Source organism: Oryx dammah, unplaced genomic scaffold (assembly GCF_014754425.2).
Source record: "Oryx dammah isolate SB20612 unplaced genomic scaffold, SCBI_Odam_1.1 HiC_scaffold_25, whole genome shotgun sequence".
NCBI classification, from domain to species: Eukaryota; Metazoa; Chordata; class Mammalia; order Artiodactyla; family Bovidae; genus Oryx; species Oryx dammah.
In genome coordinates, this window is record NW_024070209.1 from 81012699 (window position 1) to 81038266 (window position 25568).

General features: G+C 45.8%; 1 protein-coding gene across 1 annotated transcript in view; it reads left to right on the top strand.

The window, feature by feature from the left end:
• Window positions 1–25568, top strand: part of CYRIA (CYFIP related Rac1 interactor A) — a 101999-nt gene that overhangs the window by 5823 nt on the left and 70608 nt on the right. The window lies entirely within an intron of this gene.

The following is a 25568-nucleotide window of genomic DNA, read 5'->3' on the forward strand; positions in this document are numbered from 1 at the left end:
GGGGTCTCAGAGAGTCAGACGCGACAGAGTGACTGCGCAGGCAGGCACACAGCCATAGTTTCAGTTACCCATTCTCAACCTCAGTCTGAAAATATTAAATGGAAAATTCCAAAACTAAGCAATTCATAAATTTTATGTTGTGCACCATTCTGAGGAGTGTGGTGAAATCTAGCCCCTTCCCGCTCAGTCCTACCTGCAATGTGAATCATCCCTTTGTCCAACGTATTCCTCCTATTAATCACTTAGTACCCATCTCAGTTATTGGATAGACTCTGGTGGTATCGCATTACTGTTGTTCAAGAAAGTCTTATTTTACTTAATAATGGAACTAATGTGCAAGAGTAGTGATGCTGGCAATTTGGATGTGCCAAAAAAGGAAGCTGTAAAGTGTTTCCTTTCAGTGAAAAGGTGAAAATTCTCAACTTAATAAAGAAAGAAAAAAAAAATCTTTGCTGAGGTTGGTAAGATCTAGAGTAAGAAATTCCTGCTAGCTTTGCTGTTACACCTCAAACTGCAAAAGTCACAGCTACATGAAGAGTGTTTAGTTAAGATGGAAAAGGCATTGAGTTTGTACAATAAGGTACTTTCAGAGAGAGGCCACATTTCCATAACTTTTATTACATCATATTGTTGTAATGGATCTGCTTTTTTATTAGTTATTGGTGTTCATCCCTGACTGTGACTAATTTATAAACTTTATCATTGGCACATGTGTATCGGAAAAATCATGGTATATATAGCGTTCAGTACTATTTGTGGTTTCCACTGGCAGGCTTGGAACAGATGGATCCCCTGAGGATAAAGGAGACGACTGTACTTTCTGTTGGTAAAACAGGAAGGCTGATTTGGTGACTTAGAAGGGAGCTTCCACATCTAGCCAATGATTTGAGCTTCTGTCCCAAAGTGATAGGTGAAAAAGCAAAGCCTGGCAGCCTTAGTCAGTAAGGTTTCAAAAACAGAGCTGGAGTGGAGAGAACCCCGGGTGTTTTCAAAGAACACAGAAATCTTGCTCTCCCTCATAGAAAGGGGGCCAAGTCTGATTGAACATCCTGATACATAGTTGAAGGTCAAGGCTGATGGCAAAAGGGAGAAGGGCCCCAGGAGCTCAGTAGAGGTGGGAAGGACCCTTACCAGCTCACTCCCACGTTCCAGAGTGTCCACCAACTGGAATGTGGAGGGTTGACCTCCACATCGTGACCACATTGAATGTGGTCTGTCTTCCGTATTTCAGTCAGTAGAGAATGCTTTGGTTCCTGCAGAATGCTCTCTGTTTTAAGTTAATATCCATTTTAAAATCATTTAGTCTGATGATTTCTGGATTTTGGAATGCATTAAAATGCATAATCACTGTGGGACCTCAGAAACAGTGACAAGCACACAACTGCCTCAACACACTGTCAAACTCTCTCATCCCCAGTGCCATCCAAATTCAGGGTCTTCCAGTTGCAGTGATGAGGCCAGATCCCCTTCTCCTGGAGCAAAGAAGCAGAGAAGACCCACTCAGAGCTGCCTGGGCTTTGGCAAGTTATTTCATCTCTCTTGAATCTCGTGTTTTCCCAGTAAAACACAGGCAGCAGCAGTACCTTCTGAATAATGAGCATTTAATATCCATTTTTAGTAGTCTTCTAAAGAGCTTTAGAGGACTTTCCTGGTGGCTCAAATAGTAAAGAATCTGCTTGCAATGCAGAAGACCTGAGTTTGATCTCTGAGTCAGGAAGATCTCCTGGAGAAGGGAATGGCAACCCACTCCAGTATTCTTCTGGAGAAGCCCATGGACAGAGGATCCTGGTGGGCTATGGTCCATGGACTCACAAAGAGCAACGGTCCATGGGGTCACACACTGAGCGACTGACAGTTGCACACTTCCACAAAGAGCTTTAGGAGCAGATATACCCATTCTATGGATGGGAAACTGAGGTCCACAGGTGTTAGGAAACTTGCATAATGTCACATCATTCATTAGGAAGATTGCATAGCTGGTACCTGAAACCATGTCTGTGTGCTTTCAAAGTGTGGCCTGTCTCTACCTTTCACCCTAGAAATGAGATGATGCCAACACTTTGAGATCCAGAGAGGTGAAATGGGCACATGGAAGTTACGTGGGAGCATCCCAGGGCTGTAACGTGAGTGTGTCTGAAATCCACAGACCTGTGTGGAATCCTCCTTTTCCCTTGGGCCAATGCCTTAAGCTTATTGAGTTTTCCAAGTTTTGAACTGAAGTTAATAATATTTGTGGCCCAGAAATATTGCAAAGAATATAGGCATACCTTGTTTTATTGCACTTCCCAGATATTGCTTTTTTTTTTTTTTTGACAGATTGAAACTTTGTGGCAACCCTCAGTTAATCAAGTCTGTGCTGTTTTTCCAGCAGCATTTGCTCACTTCCTGTGTCCCTGTTACATCTTGGCAATTATGGCAATATTTCAAGCTTTTTCATTATTATTGAATTTGTTCTGGTCCTCTGTGATCAGTGATCTTTGATCTGACTGCTTCAACTGGCTGAAAGTTCAGATGATGGTTAGCGTTTTTTAGCAATAAAATTTAAATTTTGCCAACTAAGATATGTATATTTTTTAGATATAGTACTTTTGCACACTTAATAGTCTACAGTTTAGTGTAAACATAACATTTATATGCACTGGGAACTCAAAAATTTCAGGTGACTTACTTTCTGAGGTGGTCTGAAACCAAACCCACAGTATCTCTGAAAAAGTGAAAGTGAAAGTGAAGTCACTCAGTCGTGTCCGACTCTTTGCAACCCCGTGGACTGTAGCCTACCAAGCTCCTCCATCCATAGGATTCTCCAGGCAAGAATATTGGAGTGGGTTGCCATTTCCTTCTCCAGGGGTTCTTCCCAACCCAGGGATCGAACCTGGGTTTCCCGCGTTGGAGGCAGACACTTGAACCTCTGAGCCTGATCTTTTAAGAAAAGCGTATTTGAAAAATTCATCTACCTCCTTGGCTCCTTTTTATTTGTTGTTTTTGGTTGGAAACAGCAGGGAACTTCTTTCTCTAAAAGATGTGTTCCTGAATTGCCTTGGCAAAGCCACCCAAGTCCACTCTGCTGGACCTATGTTTCTAGCTCATAAGCCATTGTTTCATACTTTAAATGAACCTGACCATGTTCCTTACTGGAGTGTAACAAGAATAAGACTCCCAGTTGATATCCAGCATTACGCCTACTATATGATCAGTCTTGCTTCCTGTCCTTCCTTGATTTTGTAAATGCATATGTATTTTTTCCTTAAAGTGTTGAGGCTTCAAATCTATGCCCTTGAGCACCTTCAGAAATAATCAATGGAGCTGTAAGCTGTTCTCTTACATTCCCTTATTTGCAAGTCGAAGATCCAAAATGCTCTGAAAATGCAAAGTTTTTATTTCTTTTTTCATAATTCACGTGGGTGCAAAAGCTGGCCTGATGGTACATGAGACTATTTTTAGTTTGTATTTATCCCACTCGGGATGAATACGTTTTTCATCAGAAGAATGAATACTCCAGACCCTGCTGGAGGTGCGTGTAACATGGTATCTGTACTCTATTACCTTTCTAAAATCTGAAAAATTCTGAATTTGACAGCACATCTGAGCAAAGAGTTTCAAAGAAGCGTTTATGAATCTCTCTTTCTGAAAGCCCGGAGGAACTCACAGGACCCTTGGTGTTGGGGAGACACCAGAGGGGTCCTCCAATGTCTGCCTGATTCCAGATGCTGTAGTGACATGGTTTGTCGTGTGCTCATCAAAAGTCGTTGTGGCCAGTTTTCTATTTCCTCAATTTAAATAAGAGGATATAAATTAAATGACCAGGCCCTGGCACAAAAACAAAACAAAATAAAAAAACAATAACAAAACCTTTTAAAGCACGGGTTCCAAAGTTTCATGGAGACCAAGTATTTTTTTTTTAATTCCATAGAACTAAAATTAAGCTGGGAATTTTTGGTCTAGAGTGGCTTATAATTGTTTCGTCATTGGCCTTGGGGGGAAGGTACGAGGGAATTTTTCAATCCTCCTCATCCTTGTAGCCTTGGGAGGAGGAAGCAGGCCTTGGAGAGTGAGCAGGAGGAAGCAGGCCTTGGAGAGTGAGCAGGAGGAAGTCAAAAGGCCCGAGTAGGCGTGAGAAGGTCTCCATTCTTATCTTGGTTTCGCTCTTGATTTGTTGAGGGATTTGGGCTCCTTGCCTCCCTGCTCTGGGCCCTCGGAACTCCATTTCAAAGTCAACTAATTCTTTCTCTCTTTCTGAGAGTCTAGGAGTTGAAGATGGGGCCCCCAAAGAGAGTGAAAAGCATTGATCTGCCTCCTTGACTGCATCCTCCCAGCTTCCATCTGGCTCAAGGTGGACCGGAGGAGGCGAAAGGCTCTGCTCTGGTCTCCTCTGGGCCCGTCCTCTCCACTTCTCTCCCAACACGATCCTTTGATGCTGTGGCCTGGCTTGTGTGGGACTCACCTTGACCCCTGCACCTCCCTTGCTGCCTAGGGAGGGCTCGCAGGATGTTTAACCCAGCCGTGCAGGTGACGCTGCCCTGCTGGTGATGGCCAGGCCTTGCTCTGTATCACTGGGCTACGGTCAAGGCCATGCTGGGCACGGTTGAGGGGGTGTAAGGAAGGAGGGAGGGAGTTCCCTGTTGCAGAGCCCAGGACCAGTGCAAGATCTGCCCAGGAAGACAGGGAGATGGAGTAGGTCCCTGCCATGGCCTGTGTGGGCAGGGGGTTGAAATGTAGGGCATTTAGGTAAAGGATGCTGAGGACCTGTCTAATTCCCTGTCCTTGTCTCCTTTCTCCCTTTCTTTCTTCCTTCCTGCCTTCTTTTCCTTCTTTCTCACTTTTTTTCTTTTTGGAGTTTACATTTAAAGTACCATCATTCTGACTTTTGCCAAGTTGAAAGTTTCCTCCAGAGTCTGACATGGTTTAACAACTTGGTGTTTCTGTCTCCCAGAGGCCCCACCCTGTTCAGCCAGGAGATTCTCACTTGGCAGTAACTCATATTAGGAACTGAGGCCTTGACCTTGCACAGGGGACTTTCCCCAATGGAGAAGTGATCTTGACTTTGGGGATCCTGAAGTCCTTCAGTTCACACAGACTGTGGGAGCCACTGGGCAGTTGTAAACATCATTGACACCAAGGCATACTGAGAGGAGGGCAGCTCTGGAGTGGCTGGTCTTTATAAATTAACAAGGTCTGGGCTCCTGTGGGTGAGCGTGTATGAGTGTGAGTGTATGCCTGGTGTGTGGGTGTGTGAGGGTACATGGTATGTCATTGTATGCATGGTATGTAGTGTGTATGTGAATGTGTATAGATGTGTGTGTGTCAGTGTGAACGGGTGTGAGTACATGGATTTGGAGGTCCTTTCAGATCCTGAGAGATGCTGCCAAGACCTGGGTCTAGGTCCTTTGGACAAGGCTCCCCCTCAGTCTGATTCCTGGCCTTTGTGTAGCTCTCGAATGGAACTGACCTCCCAGAGGGCCCCTGGGGCTGAGGGACCTCTGATATTTCAGGGACTAATGACCACCAACAAAAGCAATTCAGAGCTTAACTGGCAGGAAGCAACTAAATTATGTTTTCTTAGGGAGAAATATCTAATCTTTCAGCTTTGGAAACCCAGACCGCTGTCAAAGCTGATTTTATACATGTTTGAAAAGGCACACATTATTTGAGGATGCAACTTTAAAAATAAGAGAAAAGCCTGATACAGGTTTTGAAAATGAAGGACTAGAGAAAATAGAAAGCAATACATCCAGTGTTATTTAGCAATCGGTTGGGGGAAGGTAGGAAAAGATTATGAAAGCGAAAAGGAAGAGAAGCAGAAAGAGAAACGGAAGAGAAACTGAGCTGCCTATGCCCGGTGATGGGCGGTGGGCCCGTCTCCTGGTCCAGATTCTTCTGGGCCAAACCCAGGCTGACCTGAGAGAGTCAGGAGGCTAGAGGCGGTGGGGGAGGAACACGGGGAGAAGTGGGTAGAGGATCCTTGCAGAGTTTGCTTCTATGCTTCCGAGGATCAGGAAGACATTTGGGGTGATGGAGAGTGCCCTGTCCAGGGAGTCCCCTAGGGGCCGAGGTCCCCCACTGACCCAGCTAACCTTCTGTAACTGTCTCTCGCTGTCCCTCGGTTCCTCAGCCTGCAACTGCTGAGAACGTTCTTATCCATGGGTGCAAATTGCAGGCTTGCTCCCATGGAACTGGGGGCGAGGGTGTCAGCACCTGTGGGTGGGGATGAGATGCTCTGTGCATCTCCTCATTTTCCCTCACTTTAAACCACCTGTCTGAAGTCCCCTTTTCCTCTGTCCACTCTGTAACCCGTTAGTAAGGCTGTGGGCCGTGCGAATATATCTGTTCAACCTCAAATTCAGGAAATGATTTGAATACCTCAGATCAGCTAAAATAGCAGCAGTGAGCTTGCTATTTCATCGTATATATGCATGAGTAATTTTTTGTACATAGTTATTTACAGGTTACCCTATACCGTCATGGCCCTAATGTTTCAAAGTCTACCACATTTTAAGTTATATTTGTAACAGTGAGTTGTGATCTTTAGCATGCCTTTAATACCCATCAGTTCTATTTTGCTAGTCTGTCTGTATACATTCCTCACCCTACAGACAACCTTGCAAGGTGATATATTTCTGTCTCTTACAGATAAAGACTGAAACTAAGACAGTTTTATAAACTTGCTTTAAGACATAGGATTGAAAGTGGGGCACCAGGATTTGGATTCAAGACTGTCTGGCTCTCAGAGTCCTACTGTTTCCCACACCACATACTTCATACTGCTTCCAGGCCACAATTTTATTTTTTTTCTTAGGAAAATCAAATCTTTTTATTTTTCCTGACATGGTTCTACTTAAGCCTCAGAAAATGCAACCATAGCTGGAGTTCTTTGTCTCCTTCCAGTGGAGTCCCACGGTGCTCCCTACCTTAATGTAAACTTCATGCAAATAATATATTTCCATATAACAAACTTTTGCCATGCATGTGTTAAGTTCTAGAAACTTTCCTGTGTCATTTAATGGGAGAAGGTGTTGTGACTTTATTTTACAGAGGTCAAAACTAAGTTTCAGAGAGAGGCAGTTATTTATTTTATTATTTATTTTGTGGCTTGCTTTGTGAGTTAACATTTTGGAGTATGGCTCTGTAGGGGGCTTGGGATTTTTCCTTTGGCTGAGGGCCAAAGTACCCCATGTTGAATCATGAAATGGAGCCCCAACTGATCCACCCATCTCTCAGCCGCGTTGTCTCTGTCTGCTGCGGTCAGAACCCTGTCTTGTGGTTGTGAAGAAAGACCTGGTTCCTCTTGTCTTTCCCCATCTTGCATCAGCCTGCACCATCCTTGGCCATTTGAACTGGCCCCAACTCCTGTTCTAGTTTCATGGCTCATCACCGACTTGCCAGTATTATGCATTAGCTTCATATTATGGAAGGGATCATGGTGATATGTTTACTCAAGATTGCACATGAGTTACATATGCTCTTTCCTTTCCTGAACAGATTCTCTGAGATTCACTTCCGGTGTTTCATTCACCTAAAAACCTCCCCAACTACCCAACAAATTCGTCCACCCATCCATCATCCATCCGTCCATCATCCATCCATCCATCCATCCATCCATCCATCATCCATCCACTTATTCAACAAAAACTTATTGAGTACCCACAATGAGTCAGGTACTCCTTTGGGTCAGTATCTGGAGAGTCAACAGTGAACCAAACAGCCAAACCCCCTGCTTCATGGAGCTTACAATCAATCGGGGAAAAATGGACCATAAATAATATAAGCAAGTAAAACAGAGATGATGTTAGATGGTTGCAAGTTGATGAAGGAACATGAAGCAGAGATAGGTGTACACAGTGAGGGGTTGGTGGGGAGAGTTTGAGGGAAAAGAGTTGCTATTTTAAGTTGGATGGTCAAGGAACAGCTCAGAGAGGGTGATGCTGCAGGGAAGACCTGCAGAGAATGAGACGGTGTACCACACAGCTCACTTGGAGAAACATGTTCCAGGCGGAGAGTCAAAACCTCAGAACACAGGGCAAGTGCAGGACTTTAAAACCTGGAGTGGGTGATGCCGGCTTGGCAATGGAACAGCACAGAGGCCAGGGCTGTGGCTGAGTGTACGAGAGGCAGGTGGGGAAGGTTGGGGAGACAGCCAAGGGCTGGCCAGCAACTTCAGGGCTTCCCCTTCCAACTGAGAACCTTTGCTGTCTTTTTTTTTTTTTTTTAATTTATTTACTTATTTTTTATTTTACTTTACAATTCTGTATTGGTTTTGCCATACATTGACATGAATCCACCACAGGTGTACATGCTTTGCTCTCTTTTTACAGCCTGCTTTTCCGCTGGTCTGTCCCCACCCTGGCCTGTGTACCCTGAGGGAAGGCACCTAGCCCCAGGCCTGGGCTGGAAGGAGAGTGCAGCATTGATGATAACTCTGCTCATTTTTTTCTCTTTGTCTTTTTTTTTTTTTTTTTCAGTTTTAACTTTTTTATTGACACATAGTTGACATACAACGTTGTATTACTTTCTGCTGTACAGCAAAGTGATTCAACCATACATATATATGCATTATTTTTTATATATTCCTTTCCTTGTTCTAAAAGCCAAGAATGCTAATGAAAAGTTTATTTGCGATTCTTTGGATAACATGGGAATTTTGAATGCATGCTGCTTCTGAACTCCCAATTAGTGGGTTCCTTTTTGGACAACCATCAAAGAGTTGCCAGGGAAAGAAAGAAGGGGCAGGAAAAAGCTGAAAGTGGAAACTGTGGCGAGGAGAGTGTTAACTGGAGGACTTCACCAGAAAGTCCCGGGATTAGCGGGGCTGCCCGGATCTCTGCTGGGGACTAGTGTTTACAGAGAGTGACCGCAGGCTGAGCAAGGAGCTCTTGAGAAAGCCTCAGAGTGAAACCCTCAGAGCGTGTCGGGAGTCCAGCCAGGACTTTCCACTCACCACTTTGCTGACTCAGAGGGACCTGGAAGGCCTGTCTCTGGAGACCTTTCAGGAAAGAAAAGAGCATTCTCCCTGGTAGGGAGTTTCCCTTGCAGAGCTCCAAGCTGGTCTCTGAGGGACCTGGGCTGCTTCTGAGGCAGAGAAAGAATACCTAGGAAATCAGCTAAATCAGGGGTGAGAAGAGGGCCGAGCAGAAGCCTTGGATCTCCCATGGCATGTCAAGGTCAGGGACCTCCTCTCTGCTGGCAGCTCCTTCATGCGTGTGTGCGTGCTAAGTCACTTCAGTTGTGTCTAGCTCTTAGCGACCCTATGGACTGTAGCCCGCCAGGCTCCTCTGTCCATGGGATTCTCCAGGCAAGAATACTGGGATGGGTGGTCATGCCCCCCTCCAGAGGATCTTCCCGACACAAGGATTGAACTCGCATCTCTTAGATCTCCTGCATTGGCAGGTGGGTTCTTTACCACTAGCACCACCTGGGAAGCCCCCCCACCTTCATATCTGCTCCCAGTTCAAATCTTGCATCCTCAGGATCCTGTAGGACAAAGTTGTCCCAACTCAGAGCAGTTGGTCCAAGTCACTCACTAGGATTGGATCCTTGGGGGAGAGGGTTGCAATTCGTGGATACTGAGGCTGGAGGATGTTCTGAAATCATTGGAAGCTGTTAGGGACTTTCAACAAGGCAGTGATGAAAGAGGGTTTCCAGCCAGATGTGTGTGTGTGTCCAGGTATGTATGACATAGTTGGAAATGATTGAGTGTTCATTCACGAGGGATGCTAGGGGGAGTGATTTTTTCCCCACTGGTGTGTCTCAGGAAGAGTTGGTTTAAAAATTTAAAAAAAGCAAAGATTTTTCTTGTTATTTGGATGTCTTGTTGTTATTCAGCAACTCTTTTTGGACATTGGGCTATGCTCAGGCATCAAACCAGGTGCTCATGTAGACACAGCATATCAACACATTCCTTATGAGCCTTGCTAGAGAAACCATACTTCAAAACACATGGGATAAGACCCTTTGCATGACCTGGCTTCAAATGCATGTTGCAGAGGTATAAAAGTGGGGAAATAAAAAGTCACTGTATCTGATATTAAAGGGCTGGGGGTTTACTTCTGTACCTGCCGATCATCTGTGTAAAGTGAGTGACAGCCTTTCAGAGCCTTCATCTCCTCACCCACTGGTGGACTTGATCTTCAGCTTTCCCTCCCAGGGATATTAGGAACATAATAAGCTTTGCCAACAAATGAAAAGTTCTGTGCAAATTGCAAGGTGTTACTCACGGGGCTGTGAGAGACCTTTGTTAGCAATGAGGTACGTGGTGAGAGGTTTGGATCAAGTGTAATATTCGTTCACAACTTAATTTTTCTAAACTTTGCTGCTCCGTCTATGTCTCTGACTGCCTGTTTGGGCCTTCTTCCAGCTTTCAGAACTGCTTTTCCTGACTTTTTATTAGCGTCTGGTTTTTGCAATTCCGTGCAATGCTTTAGAAATGTACACATGTATGTATTTACCTAAACACCGTGGGGCCGATTATTTTTTTGACCAATATTGTACAAATGGAAGAAAAAGGTCAGGATTGTTGCTCAGAATATGAAAGGACTTGGGTTTTGTATGAAAACAGCACCAGTTGATAAGTAGGGGGTGGGAGGTGTCAGAAGTCAACCTTGCTCCGGTCAGGGTAAGAAACCAACAGTGTGAATTATTATCTTGTAAAAGCATGTAGGATGCCAGCTCTGTCAGATCCCCCCAGAAACAGCTGTTTAAAATAGAGCTTTCTGGTGAAAAGATCAGTTGCTGCAGAATCTAGAATGCTTTCCTTATATGTCAGAGAGCTGGGACAGAGCATTGAGCCAGCCTGAAATGTGTCTAAATAAATGATTAAGGTGACTCACTCATTCCCCATTGAAAAGAGCTTTTTGAAAAAGGGAAAGTAAGAGGGAAAGAAGAGTATAAAGCAGAGGCAAAGAACAATAGGATTCGAATTTTAAACAATAGGAAAAAGAAAATTAAATTAGTCACTGGTGTCAGATCCTGTGAGCCTCTGTTCTGAATGACTACCACCCTGTGAAGGTTTTAAGGTCAGGGTCTCCTGATGTTTGAATTTCCTGGTGAAATAACACACTATTCCCGGGGCTGGTCCAGGGTCTGTGATGGGCATTCTGGGGATATTTGTCATGTAAGCCACTGCAGGGCTACACTGTCCAGTCCAGGAAGCCTTCGCTCAGCCCGAGAACAATCTCTCAGCCATGGGCAGGAGGTCTGAGGCTTGCCAGTTCAGTTCAGTAAAGATGGAAGCCTTGTCACTCGGTTCTGCTTTTCTTTTATTGTTATATATTTTGTTCTTTGACTACATCATCTCTGATACCAGGGACTGACCCAGAGACCAGTCAGATCTTTATGATTGGCTAGGGTTTGAATTGATCTGCAGTTTGCAAAAGAGATTTTTACACTAAAGGTGAGCCAATCTTGTTTTTAATCATATGCAGCAGTGATAAAACATATAGTTTTGTTCCCATGACTTACATCTCTTTGCTGTTTAATTCTGGGCCATCACTTAATCACTCTTAAGTCTTTGGGACCTCAGTCATAGAATGGACCCGATTCCTTCTTTGCTGACCTCAACATAATACCTGTGAATATGAAATAACTTAATATGCCATCAGGTGGTATATTAGTCAGTTTTGCTGCAGTAAGAAATAACCCCCAAGTTTCAGTGGCTGGTAGCAACAAGGCTTTCACTTACATCATGCATCAGGGGGCTGCTGTTTGCCTTTCGCAGCACTGACCCACAGTTCTCATTCGGAGACGGTGTCTGACCAGGCAGCTGCTTCTTGGAAAATGTCCTCCTTGACAGGCAAGAGAGTGAGCAAGGTGGCAGAGAGCTGAGATGCTTCTTGAAGCTTCTGCTCCTCACATTCCTTTTCCTAAAAAGGGCAAATGGCCATGTCCTGTATTGACTGTGTCCCCCTGCCGTGGGAGGGAAGGTGGTGGTAATACATGAAGCCATATGAAGCCATATGGCAACCAGAAAGGCTGTATATTCTTTCTACAACTCCAGACACTGTAAACCTATTAAGCCAGATGTGAATGTTATGTTCTTGGTAAAATAATAATTGATGGCATGGTAGGAACTGAGCTCATATCTGGTGTTGATATTTATGTCAGCTGGACTGGACCGTGCCAGGACATTCAAATGTAGTCTCTCCAGGAGAAGAAATTTGAGGTCATTTACTCCCATCTGCTAGGGGTAAAGCCTAGCAGTGTGCCTGGCAGATAGTAAGTACTGGATACAGACTAGCTGCTCTGAATAATTCCACGGAGTCACAGCTACTCCAGTACTCTGGAGCCAAAGAATCAAGTAAGATTAAGGTTTCCAGCCCATTTAAGATGAGAACATTTGGCAAAGCATGAATTTTAATTCTATGCTAGATCAACAGGTTTATCAATTTAGTTCTTCAATTCAAATATAATCACATTTCTGAAGCCTTGTTGCCCCTTACACTGGCACTCCTATCATGACATCAAAGAAGGTTCAGAGTGCAAACATAACCCAAGGTCCTCAGCATTGTTCATGATCAGTGTCCTTGTGAGGGACAGTAACAACCACACTTTTGACCATTGTTGTGTCTCTCTTTGGGGCTTTCCAAAACACTATTATTCTTCATATCTTCTTGTTGTACTATCTCTGTCTTGCTGGAAGCAATGGTAGCCTCTTAAATTTAAAGAAATAAAAACCAAGGGCTGACGGTGTGAGGGCGGGGCCAAAGGCCAAGCAGGAGGTGTGGACACCAATCCTTCCCTCCCCAGCTGTGTGACCTTGGGCTAATGACTTGGCCTCTCTGTGCCTCATTGTTCACATCGGCAAGATATGTGTGTGAACCCCTGCGTCTTCCTCCTGGGGGTGCTGTGATGATTTAGTGGGGCTGTGCTTGGCACAGAGCCGGTGCTCAGCGTACGCATGATCCATTTTAGGTGTGTGCTCCGGCCACAGGAGAGAGAGTGGTAGGCAGAGTAGCACAGCGGTCTGGTCTACCATGTGACTGGTCTAGTAATGAGGTGTTTGATTGAGGCTGGGGTGTGGGACTCCATGAATGGTAGAGGAAGGAAGGGATGAGGTCACACTCCTGTCTGAACAGCCCCCTGATGTGGTGCAGAGACTGGAAGATTCCTCCGGGTCCTCACCTGGGCTGAACCTGTGCCTCAGGGGTCTTGGGGGCCCACTGGGCTTCCTGTTTGGGCAGGACTTCCAGTCAGTTCCAGTTGGAGGCCCCCAACCAGAACTGACTAGAAGTCCTGCATAGCAGGCATGAGGGATGTTCACGAGGATGCTTGTTCTGGGCCCCTGATCAAGTCTTGATGACAGCCCAGGTCAGGCTGTGTCTGACCAGCAGGTCCAAGGCATGAGGCCCCTACGTGTGAAGTGAAGCTCAAGAAACACGCTCAGAGCCAACCTCAGGCAGGAAGGCTCAGGAACCCCCGGGGGCTGGTTCAAAGGCAGGTGAGTGCCCTGCAACCCTCTGGGGGTCCTTGTAAATAAACATCACCCTCTATTTCCCCATCAGACCTTGAGTAGACAACTTCTAAGAGGCCAGAGTAAATTGCATTTTTAACCTGCAAATTATGAAACATTGTTTTACTTTTTATTCTGTAATTGAGGGTTACCTTTTCTCTAACACCTTTAATTTAAATAATTTCATCCTGAGCATCCAGGAATTTCAAAATCCACTTTAGCATCTAAGCCCTTTGTCACTAGCACTAACAGGTTTTTGCAAGACACAGCAGCTCATTTAGAATGCTGTGTTTTATTAATAGCTGGGAAAATACAGGCCTTATTTACGTCTTTATCACTTGCCGATCTGTTGGCTAGAGGGGGAAGACATTCTGTATGTGGCTCTGATGTAGCATTCAAGTTCAAGGACACAGATTTTCAGGAGGATTCCCACCTGCATGGTCTTCCTTCCTCTTCCCAACAATCCTGGACATCACACTTTATGACTTATGCCCATTTTATAGAATAGGAAACTAAGGTTCAGGGGCTCATAGGAACATTCGACCCAGGCTGCTAAATGGAGCAGCCACGTGAGACTTGAGCTCACTGGCCAGGGCTGTGCCCAGAACCCTAGCTCCCTATGCATGGACCAGCTTCTCTGGATTTCTGAGACTCTGCTTTTAGACAATTCAAGACCTCTCCATTTTCAGGGCCTCACTCGACCTCTGCTTGATAGGTTGACCAAACAAGCAGGGTTGAGATCATCTAGACCAGGGATTTTCAATGTTCGATGTCATAGCCACTTGGGAAACGGTAATGTGTGTACATCATACAGAGGAAACGGTGTGCTTGTGGTGAAGCTGCTTGTGGTCATGAGAGAGTGGCCTGGCCACCCTGACCTCATCAGCTATCTTCCTAGACTAAGGACATCTTTGCCACACACAGTTGGGTCTGTTTTTCAGATGGCAATACTGACACCTGGGGAGGGAAACGCTAGAGCTACCTGGTGGCACTTGCGATTACATTCCGTGGCTTGCCTTAACATTTTAGTCACTCCAAATTTCTCAATTATTCATCAGCCATTTGTTACAAATTGTCAGGGACAGCTGACTTGTCTGTGTGTATATGTATATTCACATAATCTCTTCCCAATTGGGTTATACATTATCTAGAGACAAGGTCTTGGTCATGTTCTCTTTCTTTTCTTACTGCCCCCCCCCAAAAAAAATGCCAAGCATAATGGCTTGGACTTTTCTATGTATTAAAGTATAAATAAACTATCATCCATCCTTTTCCTTTAAAATAAACTGTGGCATCCTCCTACATCAAGTGTCTCTTCTTCCGGAACACATTCCCAAATGCCCCTGGCTGTAAATAATCTCTGCCTTGTCTCACCCTCCAGCACATTTTCTTGGTGACATCTTAAAGCATTTACTAGTTTTTATCTTATGTTAGACTCGTCAGTGAATGTATTCCATCTCCTTTTCCAGTAATACAACCACTTTGAAATCAGGTTCTGTTACGTGTGGGTCACGTAACAGAATGGCATTTACTTATGAGGCATTCAATTCAGATTCAGTGTTTTTGCAAGCCTCCATCAAACGCTGCACCAGGGCTGTAATTTGGGAGCTCACTTAAATTTTAGCAGCCATGTGAGATGGGTGGTGTATATTAGCTTCATTTAATACTGTAAGGAAACTGAGACTGCAAGAGAGGAAGTGCCTATTTAAGGCTGTTTAAGTTGAAGCCAGGACCCTGCACTCCAAATTCCACACCCTTAGCTCCTCGTCCTTGCTCACAATGAATGTTTGCTGAGCAGAAATACAAGCCAAGAAGACGGGACTTCATTAGTTTAGAGGCTGATAAAGGCCGGGCATAAGGCTTGTGCGATTTTTGTCAGTGGCCGGAAGAGTACCCTCGTGTTGGGGAAAAAATGAAAAGAATGTTGGTTCTTGTGAATGTGTTCTGCTTGCCTGCCAGTTGTCCCCAGAACATCTGCAAGTTCAGATGAAATATGACTTTCAGATGAAAGAATGTTCTAACTGACCCAAGTCTTTCTCCCCTGCAATGAAAACAATGGGAACTTATACCTTTTTGTTTTGCTGTTAACCGGATTCCTTGAGAATCAGTTTCCTTGATAGATGAGGTAAATCTAATCAGCTACTGATCTCCAGGAGACTTAATGGTTGTGTCTTTGTGTGTGTGTGTGTTTATGTGTGCAGCAGAGCTATGAAAATCCTGCTTTATTTTTCTGCTCTACTTTCCCCTTATTTCCCATGGCAATCACTGACCCCATTCCAAATTAAAGACCACACCCCCCAAAAGTAGCAGAAAACATGCACAGTGATGCTGGATTCATCTTCCATGGGATTATCTAAGTGTGGCCTCCAAGGAAGTCATTTCTCCAGCCCCGTTAATTCCTGACTCTAATCAGAGCCCCAAAGCCCCTAATCAAGCTTCTGAGTTTGGTGATGGCAAGTGTCTTCATGACCATCTGTGAGGAAAACATGCCAAGAGGAATCTTCTGCCAGATGACAGTGGTTAAGCCACAGCACCTGCTGGACAGATGCATCTTGAATAGCAGGATAAGCCCCATCTCCCTGGGGAACATGGCAGAGAGTGCCCAGAGGAGAAATGGTCATCCATGGCTAGAACTCAGTGAGGCTAGTTTTCCACGGGGTTACCAGTCCTCTTGCGGCTCCCTGGTATGATAATTCTCATTTTAGAGATGCATACACTGAGGCGTCTTTGACTCAACCCTTCCACTACAAGGACTGACTGTAGAGTAGAGTCTTTCTGGGTCGAGTCCTAACCTCCTTTTATGGCAAGGTGGACACCATGACTAAGAGGTTCACACCAACTCTACCTTGGATCAAATCCCAGCAACAGAGTAGAGATGCTGAGATGCTGGCAGAGGGTCACGAAGATGGATGTGCCCTTGTGCCCTTGCCTGCTTCCAGGTCTACATGTAGATGAATTTGACTCTAGACACCAGATCTTTCCAGGGTAAGGTACTGGGTGGAAATGAAGGGTGATGTATATTCTGCCTTGAAGACACGTCTCAAGGAGCGTTCTTTCTTAGAGTGTATTCTTACATCAGGGAACTGGTCCTGGCGGGAGATGATCAGAAGGCATTCATTCATTTCCTCATTCATTGAACAAATCATTTAAAAACACCATGCCTGGGTGGGCCCCAAAGGTATGACAGGGAGCAGGGCTGACATGGGCTAAGTTCTGAACACGCACTTACGGAATGTCTAATTCTGGGTGAATATGGAGAGAACTGGGCTTCCCTGGTGGCGCAGAAGGTAAAGAACCTGCCTGCGGTACAGGAGATACAAGAGACCTGGGTTTGATCCCTGGATTGGGAAGATCCCCTGGAGAAGGGAATGGCAACCTACTCCAGTATTCTTGCCTGGAGAAGTCCATGGATAGAAGAGCATGGCGGGCTACAGTCCATGGGGTCGCAAAGAGTTGAACATGACTGAGTGACTAAGCTCGTAGCATAACATGAATAGAACTAGGGATAAAGTCTTTGTAGGGAAAAAGATGTGTACTGTAAATAAAATTGTACAGGGGATGTTTCTACAGTTATTTACCAACTTTTGTATGTCTCATTTCATTTTGATTATATGTCTTTTTAACAAAAGAAGCATGTTGTCCATTGAAATCCCTTGAAAACATCCTTGGCTGGTCTGGATAAGCTGGAAACTGCTCAAGTCTGCTTCTTGCATGGTTTTGTATCATGCAGGCAGGCTTGCGACACTGTCAAATGCTAAGATGTTGGTGAAGGTTCTAGCTCTAGGCCCTGGCTCTTTTGTTCCCCCTGCCTACAGATGCCTTTTGGCTGTGGCTGCCTTTCTCTGGGCTAAATGCTATTTATTGTTTAAGCTACAGTTCAGAGATGATCAGCTAAAACCATTCATTCATGCATTTGATAAACATTAATTGAATGCCTACTTTGTGTTGTGCAGAGTTCCATGTACTGGGCCTATGAGACATTAGTGAGAAAAAGTAGATAATAAAGTTAGTGTCACTCAGGCAAAGGTAATAAAATAATGTTTATTGCCTTCTAGCTTATTAGAAGGTCAAAAGAGCAAGGGACAATGTGGAGTAAGGGGATACATTTGGATCTGTACTGGATGTACTTTAAAGGTAAACCCAAAAGAACTTACTGGAAGGTTGGCTGTGGGATGTGAAATAAAGAGGAGGCTAAGATGACTCAATGTTTTGTGCTAAGAAACTGGATGGATGGAAATGTCATTAGCTGAGATGAGAAAGACTGGATGAAGTAGGCTAGGGAGCAGAGAGGAGTGAAGAGTTCATTGTGGGGCCACATTAAGTTTGAGTTCAGCATCCAGGTGTGGAGTTTGAGCAGACTGCGGTTAGTGCAAGAAAGGAAGAGGTCAAAGATGGAAATACGCATTTGAGATTTATCAAAATATAGACAACTTGAAAGCCGTGAAGCCGGGTGAGGTCACTAAAGGCATGAGTCCTCATAAGGAAGAGAGGGACTAAAGGTCTGAGTCCTAGGGAATGCCAATGTCAAGAGTTCTAGAAAAAAAGAAAGGGAACCAACCAGGGAGACAGGGAGAGACAGAGATTAACTAAGAGGAAAAATAAGAGACTGTGATCTCCTAAGACTTTCTAGATGGAATGATGACTCAATCGTGCAGAATTGCTGATGGTCTAGTAAAGATGCAGGCTGAGAACTGACCATTGGATTTATCATCAAGGAGGTCATTAACGTCATCTACCTCTGACCCCAGCCCACCCAGCTTACTTCCTCTGCATACCACACGGTCCTTTCATGATGCGCCTCTAGGCTGTACTCATTTGATCTCTTTAAATAGCTGTGCCTGCACAAAATAGCTGCATGTCTGCAGTCTTGCAGACATCTTCACATGGGTGATTCACTTATGTAACGTAAATGAGCACCTACTGGGTGCAGGACTGATCGAGATAGAATAAAGCTGCTAAGTCAATCGTGTTCCTCTCTGCCCTCTTCTTCTAGCCTAAGGAGTACAGCAAGACTTATACGGAATCTATTATCACAAAAGAATGTGATTGATACAGTAAAATTACGGGAGCTCGGAGGACAGAGAGATTTTCCCTGGGGGTCAGTGTTGAAACCATGTGGAAGTAGCTTTTGAGTTTGATCTTGAAGGACGAATAGGATTTGGATTTCAGGAGATGGAGTAGAGAGAAGACTGTTTTAGATAGAGGGAAATATAAGAGCAAGGCCGTGCAGGTGGGACAGCTGGAAAGGTAACACTGAGCCAGATGGCAGGGTCCAGGAAAGAAAGAAAACAAGGTGAGGCTAGCATTTTGGCTGGGACCTGGTGAAGAGGAGCTTAAAAATGAGAAGCTGGGCTTTTGTTTTTTAGCCCATGGAGAAATCATTAAAGGTCTTTGAGCCGTGGAGTGGTGTAATCATAGCTCTGCTGCTTCAGGAAGAGTCATCTGGCTGCCTGTGCAAAACTGTCCAGGAGAAAGATAATAAAGACCTAAATTAGGGCAGCTGCAGTGGGAGGAGGGGGAGGGGCCATGTGAGAATCCACAGAAGCGGAATCCCCAGGACCTGGCGTTGGAGAGTGTGGGCTGCCTGGATTGTAGCTGGGGCTGTGGGCCCTCCCTAAAGACCACACGCATGCCTGTGTCCTTGCTGAGTCGCTTCAGTCGTGTCCCTATAGACTGCAGCCCACCAGGCTCCTCTCTCCATGGGATTCTCCAGGCAAGCATACTGGAGTGGGTTGCCATGCCCTCCTCCAGGAGATCTTCCTGACCCTGGGATTAAACTCGTGTCTCTTATGTTCCTTGCATTAGCAGGCGATTCTTCACATTAGCGACACCTAGGAAGCCCCCTTCTTCAAGTGCCAGGTGGCCTTGGCAGCCGCTCTTGCTTGTCACCTCCACCCCCATCCTCTTCCAAACTGTGGGTGCTCAACCTTCACCTCATTAATGAAATGAAGCTAGCTTATTTTTGGAACTCTGTGATGCCCATGGTCTCTGCATTTAAGAAACAAATTAACGCTGTGCATTTTAGGACTCTCCACCTGCATGGTGCCCACTCAAAAGAGGTAATTGTGGAGATGTGAGCAATGTGTGTTCTGGCAAGGGCTCCTCTAGGTCACCTTCCACCTCCAGTCTCTGAACTGTTTCATCTGATCTGATCAGTTGCATACAGGGTTTTTAGGAATAGTTGAGCAAAAGCAGTTCTCAAAGCCTCAAGAGGGTAATCTGCAGTGCCACCCCCACCAGCAGTACCCTAGGAAATGCCAAGTGACCCAGATGGGGCCCAGGCAGCCTGCCTGTTTATTCTTCCCCTGAAAATCCAGCCTCAAGAGCATAGCCTTTGTACCAGAGGCTAGAAACCCCCTCTCTGCCCAGTGATTCTTTCAGCATCAGCTAGAGTGGGCTGAGACACGGCAGGTAATGATGCCCAGGGGATCATTACTGAGTTCCGCTGCGAGGATGGAACCCCAGGCTGTGGGGGGAAGGGCCTGGCCTGCAGCCAGTCCCAGGATCCCAATGCAAGTGGCAGCAACGTTGGGGGAGCAGCCTTTGGGGCGAGGCTGGCTTCCTCCTGAATCTGCCATAAAAGGATAAAAGTGCTGCTATCTCATCTGCATTGGGTAGCATTTCTGGATGATAAATTTTTTAAAAGTGTGGATTTTTCTCGCTTTTTGCAATGAGTGTGTATGTGCGCAAGTGCGCGCATGTGCGTGTGTGTGTGTGTATAAGTGTGCACGCTTTCATACAGTTTGCAGCCTATGTGTGTTAACAGATGGATTCAGCCTCATCTTTATCTAGTGTTACAGAAGATAAAACTGAAACGGGGTGATATGCTGCCTTTTCAATTTAAGAGGAAAAACACTTTTAAAAATGCCTTTAAGGGAAGCCCTTCTGGTAGAAAAGAGTGGTCCAAAATATGGTCTGGCTTTACCCACAAGGCGGAGCACAACAGAACCATTTAAAAGTGATTTTTCTCCTTCTCTCCACCTTCCACCTGACTTCTCCAAAATATATGATCCCTATGTCAGAAGTAGGCCAAGCTTTAAGGCTGTCATGAATTATGTATCGAGAGACATCCTTACCCAGGAGTCTTGAACGAATGCCCCATGGTTTAAATTTTATAGACTACCTCACCTCCCCCACAGTAGCAGCATTTTCTGTTGCTGCATTCTTCCTGAGATGGAAATAGAAAGTGTTTTACAAAAGGCAGGACAAAGCGTTATGCTAATAAAGGTAATTGTGCAAGGCTTGGAAATGCTCCCCTGTGAAGGCAGCTTTAAGCCCTGTGCTCCAGGTACTCGGGTGAGCAGCCTGCCACAGCTTTTGTCTTTCCTGATTTCAGCAGGAGTCAGACATCCCCAGGGTTTCCCTGGTGGCTCAGACGGTAAAGAATCTACCTGCAATGTAGGAGACCTGGGTTCGATCCCTGGGTCTGGGACTATGCCCTGGAGAAGGAAATGGCAACCCACTCCAGTATTTTTGCCTGGAGAATCCCAAGGACAAAGGAGCCTGGCGGGCTACAGTCCATGGTGTCCCAAGAAGTTAGACACGACTGAGTGACTAATACAAGAGCCATTCCCAGAGGCAGGACTGGTGGAGAGGAGAGACAGATCCCCTGGCAGTTCTCTCTGCCCACCTCTTCTGGTGAAGACTTGCCATTTCAGCAAGTATGTTTTACCACTTGTGTGTTCTGTAAGATTCAAGCTGAGATTTGTGAAGATAATTATTTTATCTGAAACTGGGGACATTAACTGGGTAAACAAAAAAGCTGGGTGTTTGGTATTTGATTTTTTTTGCCTCCTTATTGCTGACCTGTGAGTCCTGAACACAGGTGCCCTGGGCAAGATGCTCCCTGGGTGCAGAATCCCACATGACCTTCCGGACAAGAAGGCCTGGGGCTGCGGGTTGTGGTCTCCTCTGCTCTGAGTGCCATGACCTATTCTCTGTTCATTCTTCTGGGGAGTGTGTTTTCATATTTGATAGCCTTGAGATAAGCTAAGGGTCATTCTTCATAACGGCTTCTCATTTTTTAAATCTTTAATAAACCTTTTATTAAATATCTCATTTCATCCCTGTAGCACATTGGGGATATGAAGCACACAATGTGTTTCCCTCATTTTAGAGATGAAATAATTGACAGCCAGGATGGAAGAGTGTATACACACATATGTGCTCATGTGCGCACGCACGTGCGCACAAACACACACACACACACACACACAGAGGCATGATGTAAAATATAAACCTGACCGCATCACCCTGTCCCTGACAAACAGTGAAAGGTGAACAGTAGGATCCAGCTCCCATGTGAAGGGTAGATTCCTTTACAAAGCTCTGCTGGCCCCTGTGGTCTGGCTTCCATTTCAGCCCAGGTTTCCCTCCCACCTGACCTACTATTGTCTCATAGTCCAGCCATACGACAGAGGATGAGATGGTTGGATGGCATCACCGACATGATGGACATGGGTTTGAGTAGGCTCTGGAAGTTGGTGATGGACAGGGAGGTCTGGCGTGCTGCAGTCCATGGGGCTGCAAAGACTAGACAGGACTGAGTGACTGAACTGAACTGAACCAGCCATACCCAACTCACATAGTGTCTTACATCAGGAGCTTCATCACCTCCATTCATTTTTATTGCCTTGAGACCTCTGTCCTCTCCCCCCCTCCTCCTTCTCAACGCCCCTTAGCCTGGCTAAGTCCTGTGTGGATTCCAGACTTAGCTCAGACACTGACCCCTCCACGAAGCCTTGACTGATTGGATTCCCTCAACAGGGATGGAGTTCAGGGTCCCGCATTAGGGCTCCCACACCAGCCTCTGCTTTCCCCTTACAGCAATCACCAAACTGCATTTTAATTCTTGTTTCTTATCTTTATCTTTCCTGGTAACTCCTGCGTTCCCAGTAAACACAGGTGAGGGGGCCATACTTTGTTCTCAGAATCTTTATCCCCAAATGGAAGAAACACAGGAAGCTAGTGACAGGTTGCAGGGCAGACCTCAGTGGGATTCCTCCTCCTTATTGCTATGCCTCTGGATGCACCCCCATTCAAGGGTTGAGCCCACTAGGCAGGATTTTATACTGTCTTCTGTGTCATTCAGTTGCATAGCTGCTTTCAGATTCCAAGGTGAGGTCCCAAGAGGCATCTTATTTATCCCCTCCACTCACTCAGGCCCTTGGGACCACGTCTAGAAATATTGACCATTTTTGTAGGAATTTTTTAGTAGGAAAAAAAGTCAAGCTTGCCATCAGGTCATTCTGAAGATTATTAATAATGAAGCAAAATGATTTTTTATTTTGTATAATAAAATTCAGGCATTACTGAAGACATTATTGTACTGTTTCTTTCAATATTAGGACTCTAAATGAAAAAGAAAATAATTTGTTTAAGGCAAGAGCATCGAATCAAAGGGATTCACTGGTTTCAGTGCCTTCCTTTGGGCTTTAGTGCCTTTCTTTACTTCATTTAGCCTGAGTCATGACCTGTTTCTGGGTCATGGACATGAGAAATGAATGAGAGATGAGGATGGAAGGGGCCAAGTTCAGCCAAGGATGGAGCCAAGTTCTCACCGAGTGGTGGTTACTTTGTAAATTTCTTTCCCTGAAACCTCCCTGCTTCCATCCTATGGCCCCAAGTCCTACCTGGACCGCAATTAGCTTATGCCTATGCTCCAAGAAGACTCTTGAGAGTCTCTTGGACTGCAAGGAGATCCAACCAGTCCATCCTAAAGGAAATCAGTCCTGAATATTCACTGGAAAGACTGATGCTGAAGCCGAAACTCCAGTACTTTGGCCACCTGATGTGAAGAAGAACTGACTCATTGGAAAAGACCCTGATGCTGGGGAAGATTGATGGTGGGAGGAGAAGGGGATGACAGAGGATGAGATTGTTGGATGTCATCACCGACACGATAGACATGAATTTGAGTAAGCTCCAGGAGTTGGTGATGGACAGGGAAGCCTGGCGTGCTGCACGTGCTGTCCATGGGGTTGTAAAGAGTTGGACACGACTGAGTGACTGAACTGAACTGAATGTTCCAAGTAGGATAAGACCTGAACAAAAAGATTCACTGAGCAGTCACAAAGGTGCCCTCACCTAACAGTCAATAGAAAACCCCACAGCAGGCCTGGGGCAGTGCACCCCTCCCCTGGGCCAGGGGCCCCTCATTCTCAAAGGGGAGTGGGGGAGGGGAGCAGGTACTCAGGCGGCTTCCAGACCTGGCATCCTGCGAGCCTAATTGGTAGCTGAGTGAGCTGTCATCGGTAGACCAGGAGAAACCAACTGACCCTTGTCATTCTGCTGGCAGCTTTGGTGCCTGAGAAGCCGCTGGGTCCAGCTACATCTAGAACTAGCTCTGAACGCTTGGGATTTTAATTAAAGGGCTTTGTGAGTCAGATGGCTCATGGTCAGGGAGACGCCGAGGGGGGTCCCGTCCTGTCATCTGCTCCCTGAGAAATGGGCCGCCTCTCCCAGTGCAGCCCAGGGACAGGGAACCAAGAGGCTCGCCAGGGGTTTTCCAGGAAGGACTTGTGGCAAAGCTTCTCCCCGCAGCCCTGCTGACTTCAGGCCCCAGAGGAGCTGGGGCAGCTGGTATGTGGCATGTCATCGCTTTTCTCTTGTGAGCATCTGGGCCATGCCAGCCCACTTCCCTGGTGCTTGGAGGGTTTCTTAACCAACGCCATTTCTGCTTCGGATAGTTTGTGCTAAATGCATTTGCAGTCCCAAGTGGTACAAGGGATAAAAGGATTGTCTTAAAAAAAAAAAAAAAGTGGTTTGTGAATGTGTGGAAAGCAAGACCGCCTGCTGTATGTTTTTAACACTCACCTCCCCAGAGAGGGTTCAAAAACCTCACCTTTCAAGATGCTTCAACTCCTATTAGAAAGTGACTTAAATAAGATTGCTTTTCTGACCACGGCTGGCTGCTGTGACTGTCAGGCTGGCGGTTATTTGTCGAAGCCAAGTCCCCGGGGCTGGGATGTCACACCGTTTCCTCCCATCTCCCTCCCAGAGGAAGTGAAATCCCTCTTGTCAGTTTCTTCTAGCTGGTGTCCCTGTGATGGAGGGTGTGCACACACAAGTGTGAGTCTACTAGAGAGACTACACTGTGGTTCCCAGCTAGACTCATTGCTTTTCCCACAGATAATTACTGAGCACCTACTGTATGCCAGGCACTGTGCTGGTGCAGAAACTGTCGTATCCTTGGCCTGTGGCCCTGTAGCACTTATCACTCTGTTCTGTACCCACTGACCCTCCAGGGTTCCTCGAACTAGCCCGAGTTGCCTTTATTTTCCTCTTGGATGCTGATGTGTTCAGGGAACTTCAACAGGCCACATGTTTAAGTATCTTTAGTTCAGGGCTTCTCAACTTTGGCACTACTGACATTTGGGGCAAAATAAGTCTTTGTTGTGGGAAATGTCCTGTGCATTGTAGGGTGTTTAGAAGTATCTCTGGCTTCTACTCTGACCTCTATCTCGTGGCCTCTGGCCTGAAATGCCAGTAGCACTGCACACACTCCAGCTGTGACAACCAGCAATGCCTGCAGACATTGCCAAAAACATCCTCACAACTTTGAAAGTGAAGGTGAAAGTCTCTCAGTCCTGTCCGACTCTTTGCAGCCCCATGGACTTCTCCAGGCCATGGAATTCTCCAGGCCAGAATACTGGAGTGGGTAGCCTTTCCCTTCTTCAGGGGATCTTCCCAACCCAGGGATCGAATTCAGGTCTCCAGCGTTGTAGGCGGATTCTTTACCAGCTGAGACACAAGGGAGGCCCAAGAATCCTGGAGTGGGTAGCCTTTCCCTTCTCCAGTGGATCTTCCTGACCCAGGAATCGAACTGAGGTCTCCCGCATTGAAGGCAGATTCTTTACCAACCAAGCTTTCTTTGCATTTACTCAATGCACTTAGGTCCACTGTCCTATCTTATACAGTCGTGTGTCAGGAAAGCAAGGATTCTTTGCTCCCAATCTGCAGTTAAACTCATTGAGGATCAAGAAGGAGAGAAACGTGCTCAGGTCAAACAGTGAGTTTAAATCTCCCATCATCCTAACTCAGCGACTTCTGATGAATCCATTGAGTGGTGCCTGCTTAATAACTGACCGTCTGGGGAAAAACATAAACAAACCTGACTAGGAGTGTTTGC